We start from the raw sequence: 6480 nt of genomic DNA on the forward strand, positions 1-6480 counted from the left end.
TCGTTATTTTTGTTTTCTTCGCGTACAAAAAGTATTCTCGTCGCTTCATAATGTTACGGTTGAACCACTGATGGCAGATGGACTTTTCTGACGATGTCTTTCATACTTTTCTGGACCTTGACAGTGTAATTTACTTGGCAGTCAATCGGACAGTCACAAGCCTCATCCAAAATATCTTAAATTGTGTTCCGAAGACGAACGAAGCTTTTACGGGTTTGGAACGACATGGAGGTAAGTGATTAATGACAAAATTTTCATTTTGGGGTGGAGTATCCCTTTAATGTTAACAGATACATAATGATAATGTGCTACTTATGTGGCAATTATGCATTTGCTGTGTTTTGTAATCACAGTCTAAGACGTGGCTCCTCCCACATGTCATTTATTTTTGACTCTCAGAGCTGTCTCTCGGTGGCCAGTCATGGCAAAGGCCTCAGACAGATACCGCTGTCCTGTTCATTCAGGGTTCTGATGAGTAAATAGGCAATTACTGCTTATCTTGCACTCTCAAGGGCTGAGATGGAATACCCGGATTGTACTCAACATTGTTCCTCACCACAACTACACTGTGGCTTCGCTTTGACTCATTGCCAAAGAACAAAGTAAAAGTCTAGATAACATCATCCTGACCTAATTCATCCACATTCCGGGAACAGGCATTTTGTGATTTCAACATCTGTGTGATTTACAAAGCGTACAATTGCCTGTGGCACGAATCCAAAACAGATTGCACTACTCCAAAGACAGGACAATGACCCAGAGGTGTCGAAACAGACATGCTTTTCTTTTCCCACAATGCGCATTAAGAGACGGTAGGATCAGGACACTGAGCTTGCGATTTCCTTCCTGTCCTTTATTAAAAAACAAAACAAACAAGCACTCAGCTCAGGTGCCAGAATAATCAGTCTTCATTTCTTTCAAGACCTTGAGCTGAAGTGACACGCACACGACCCTCACAATGCAGTCTGACAGACTGGGGTGAGTGTGCAGGGTATGCGGTGGCAGTCGAAGATAAATCACACCCCAAGCATTAAAACCAACCGTAGTTCACAATCAGCCTTTCTCTCTTTGAACATAAGCGAGATGCTGACAGTCCTCCGTATTTTAGCAGGGACAGAGCAAATGAAACCTGATATTTTACAGCTACTAATGTTGGACAAATAACCATGTGCTATAGACAACATGTGCGATGGGGTCAACGGAAGTTAAAAGGATGGAAATAGGCGCACAAATGCATCATACACATGATTACATCGTGATTCACTCTCAAACCCTTAACAAAATGATGGAGAAACATTTGTACATTACGACGTTTGTACATTTACCCATCCTGGCAATTAGTGGCAGGTCAGCAAAGGTTACATGAGTTATAAAGGTTGTTCAAAAAAATCTTTTTATGTGTGAAATAGACTGCTGGAGAATTTATCGCACAACCATCTATTGATTGTAGACCTGTTCATCTTGTTCACATTATTTTTTGCCTCCGGGGACATGACACGAAAAACGAGATCTCAAGATGAATTTTCTGCCATGCCTTATCTGATGAATTTCCCTTTCGGTGATGTGTTTTGCCATTCCACTTTCAAATATAAAAGTAAAGTCATAAATTATGTGTCAGAGTTACATACAAGAAGGTGTCAGATCCAACTTTAAATCCTTTGTTTTATCTTTCAAGGAAACACTTCATTTAAAGATGTAACAAAACCTCAACCCTATAAGGCTGGGTGATAAATAGGGCTGGGTAAAAAATATTGATATCTCGATATTAATCGATTCTCATTTTTATGGAATGATATCATTCTTAAATCCCAAGAATCAATTATTCTAGCCTCTTTTCAATTAATGGACCGAACGTTGAAGGGAACTTCGCGTTGGTACTTTTAATATGAAACAAAGTCTCAGATTTCAAATTCTGTCCATTGTATTGCAGTATTCAAACAATAAATGCCATTTTGCCGCTGTTTAATGTTGAGTGACAGATCGCTGTAGCGCCTCAGATCAACAGACGCAGCAGCGCGAGGCGCGCGTGAACTGATCATCTCCTCCACATTAATACCACTTTCAGCACAAAATAAACATGACTAAACATCCGAAGGTAAGTTAAAAGAAAGAGTAATTATAGTAATGTAGTACCAACTGACTCTCATGTATATTTTACAGCATTAGTTGAGAGATTTTTTTCCTTGAGAAAATTTGGTATGTACTGTACCTGATATATATCCAAAATAATCGATATTGAATCGAATCGAATCGAATTGGTAATTGCATTGAATCGCAAGCTTGTGAATGAGAATCGAATCGAATCGTGAAATTTGTGTCAAAACCAAGCCCTAGTGATAAACAATATCATATCAAGACTGCGATAACATTTATGTCCATAACAATGATAAGCTCTGGACATTTTTACTCTATATGGATTAATGCAACAGTCAACAACAGTCAGTCAGTCCAAGCCACTAGTCTGCATGTTCTGTGTGTCTCTGTGTGAATAAGTGGCGTAGTTTCGTTTACTACGCAAATTCAAACACACGACACTTGTGTTGTTTTCAGCATCTACCATCTCATTATTTGAGGACAGTCCACATGAATTTCATCTCCTGAGCTATTCTGACAGTCACATCACAAGCTTTTCAGTTTCATTTGAGAAAAACTACCGTCAAATACACACTGAAACTCAAAGAACTTCACAACCAACTATCAAAATAAAAGTTTGGTTAAACTTTAAGAAATTATGACAAATATATTACTATTATATACCAAAATATACTTCTCAAAGTAATAATAATAACAATTATAATAATTTTAAGGAATCACATACAACCAAGATATTTTTTCATCAATTTTTTTAAAATTTATACAGTTATGTTGTGCAGCATCTTATTTAACAAAAACTAAAAAAGCAATGTTTTATTGTAAATTAATTGTTATATTTTCAGTTGATTACATTTTAAAAGATTAAATTGTTAATGTTTTATTAATGAATTTAATTGGCCTCCATTTTTGTTGATATATAAGTCATAAAACACATAATCTAGAAAAAAAATTGAAAAAACTAAATGAATTTCATGGGCCCCTAAATAAAAAGTTAGCTTACTCGGTAGAGTTTAATTGTGAACAAACAAGTTATTCATTCTCAAGGTCTAACAAAAATGTGGAAAGCATTTCCTTCCCCATTAATGGTAAATTAATATCATGATAAATATGAATATTGTATGATATGGGAAAGAATATGATAACATTTTTAGCCATATCGCCCCCAAGAATGTGAGAAAACAGCCCCTTTGAACAAACTTTACCCACATTGGGGCTCCTCCAGGATGTTTGGAGCTGCCGAGGACCTTGACAGTGCTGTCTTCAGGGCACAGATGCCGTGGGAAACCTGGGGGCAAGCAACCCCCAGGGCAGAAGAGCAAGTCCCTTCACTCAGCCATCGGCTGATGGATGGCAGAGTCATTACAGTTCAATTAGGCTTCATTTGATTCTTCCACCAGCACAACCACAGCTATCATTACACAGTCAATTGCACAAATGATGGCAGTAATATGAAATAAGTGCCAATGAAGGAGATGAGCCCAATGTGTGCTGGTCCCCTGGAAGCACCTCTGAGTGAGGTGCCTCTGCCAAAACCTATTCCTTGTTTATTCTCTTCTTTTATCCATCTGTGTTTGCCACCATTCGGCAAAACAGCACGTTGTCTAATGTGTGTCTGTGCTTAATGCTCTGAGCCACATGCAAATAGAAAAATAGGGACCAAAGTCATTTGATGCCTTTCAGTGTAAATGTGAATGAATGTGAAAGAGCCACGCAGCCTTTACATGAAGAAGAGTTGTAATGGGTCTTAAAAGAAGGCCCCTTTCATTAGGAATTTTAGGAATTACAGTATATTATGGCCTCTTGCAAAACAAATAGAACAGAAGCTAAAAGTATTTAATTGTAATAATTGTAAGAACTACAATTCGAAAGGTAAGATTCTAATAATGTTTTCAAAAGTCTCTTGTTTACCAAAGCTGCATTTATTTAATTTATTATTTAATGCATTTCAAAATACAGTAAAACTGTAATATTCTGAACTATAATTTAAAATAACCGTTTTCTACTTAATTTTAAAAAGTAATTTACTTCTGTGATCGCAAAACTGAATTTTCAGCAGCCATTACTCCAGTCTTCAGTGTCACATGATCCTTCGAAAATCATTCTAAAATGTATCTTATTATTATCAATGTTGAAAACAGTTATGATGCTTAATATTTTTGTGAAAATATTTTTTTCCAAGACCTTTTTCCAAGATTTAAGCCACATAAAGCCTAACCTTTCTCATGCGGGACATGATAAATATATGAAAAACAGAAATAAATACAGAAGTAATGGTCGCTTATTGCATTATAATCAGATATTGATGCCATAGAGAAATGGCATAAAATGCATTGCAGCTATACTATTCAACAAAAATAAGCCTGAACAATATGTTTGCTTTATAATAATGTTTCAGGCAATATGCAAGATGTTGTCAACTGACTTAGCAAAAGGCCTTTCATCAATATTGAAACAAAGGAGGTGCCAACAAAGAATAAAACCTCTGCAAGGTATAAATAGAGCTTTGTTTAATAATGCAGCAAATGAATAATTAAAGTGAACCAAATATGATGAAAACCAAGGGCGCGTGTTCAAAAACAACAATGAAGTATAGAAATGGATAGCATTCTGAGGAATCATTTTTGCTTTTGTGGTTGTTCAGTTATTTTTTAAATGTACTTACAGTCATAAAGCTAGAGACACTATACAACAAATATTTTATCTAGTATCCCAGAATTATCTAATAAAATATTTTATTTTTATTTCATTTTTCTTTCAGATTATTCACATTGTGTCAAAAAATATGGATAAAGATACTATCTTTTAGTAGTGATTGTGTATGTGCAGTGAATGAACTGGTTGCCATAGCAATTTGCATCTTTGTTAAGCTAATCCATGCCCTCTGCTGCAAAGCTTTGGTTTGTATATTCAAAGCATTTACTATAAATAGTCATTAACACATCTGGGAATATGGGTTATATTTTTGGAAAATTTGAACACATCTTTTTTTTTTATTCGAGGAGAGACGTCAACTTTTTGGATGCTTTTCATAAGCGTAGTTTATGCATAATGCGTTTCTTATTGTTTTATTCAGAGAACCAGACAAGCATTCTGTTGAATTATTATTTAAGTACAGATGTAGTAATGACCCGCTACACATTGAGGGCTTAGTTGCTCAAGCAGCGTACTGCCATACATGAGGCTAAGGCAGGTTGATAAGCAGGAAAAATGACCCTTAGATCACCATATCAGACGGACACTTGGTTAACCACAAATCTCTTTAGAAGACTCAAGTGCTTTGTCTTTATCCATGCTACTCCACTTCACAGTCCAGATAACACTTTCCACAGGGTGATCCCAAGGACGTCAGCTTTACTGTAAAAGTTGATACTCACAGGAAGCTCAAATTGATATAAAATTATAAGAACTGTATTACTGTCAATATTAAAATCAAAACAGCCAAAACATTTCATGCAGAGCCATCACTCTGAAAAATTGATAACCATGATAAGTATTCTTTGATACTTGCTGTAGAGATAACTGTTTGTTGTTCAAATAAACATCTCATTACAGCCTCATTGGCAACTGTACAAGTTTATTTACCGAATTCATAGTCCAGATGTACATTCATACAACATGCTGAGTTCGCGCTCTTGTCACTCTGCCCAGCATTTGCTGATCGTATCAGGGGAGCATTGACAGTACTGATGTTTACTAGACTATAAACATGCCATGAGAACTGCACTTGAACTGCAGTCTCTGAATTTTTGATGTCAAAAGTCATGAAATGTTTGACAGGTTGCTTCAAAGCTGATGCCCAAAGCATGCTACAGTGAGGAAAATATTTATTTGATCCTCTGCTTATTTTGTAAATTTGCCCACTTACAAAGAAATGAAGGGTCTGTAATTTTTATGGTTTATTTTAACGTATAGAGACAGAATACCAACCAAAAAATCCAGGGGAAAAAAACACATTATATAAAGGTTAGAAATTGATTTGCATTTCAGTGAGTGAAATAAGTATTTGATCCCCAAGCAAAACATGACTTATAGTACTTGGTGCAAAAACTCTTGTTGGCAAGCACAGAGGTAAGACGTTTTTTGTAGTTGGTCACCAGGTTTGCACACATCTCAGGAGAGATTTTGATCCACTCCTCTTTACAGAGCCTCTCTAAATCCTAAAGGTTTCTTGGTTGTCGTTTGGCAACTTGAAGTTTCAGCTCCCTCCACAGATTTTCTATAGGATTGAGGTCTGGAGACTGGCTAGGCCACTCCATGACCTTAATGTGCTTCTTCTTGAGCCACTCTTTGTTGCCTTGGCGGTATGTTTCGGGTCATTGTCATGCTGGAAGACCCATCCATGACCCATCTTCAGTGTTCTGGCTGAGGGAAGGAGGTTCTCGTCCA

The sequence above is a fragment of the Sinocyclocheilus rhinocerous genome, unplaced genomic scaffold, assembly GCF_001515625.1.
Source record: "Sinocyclocheilus rhinocerous isolate Xijiao unplaced genomic scaffold, SAMN03320098_v1.1 scaffold1385, whole genome shotgun sequence".
Taxonomy (NCBI): Eukaryota; Metazoa; Chordata; class Actinopteri; order Cypriniformes; family Cyprinidae; genus Sinocyclocheilus; species Sinocyclocheilus rhinocerous.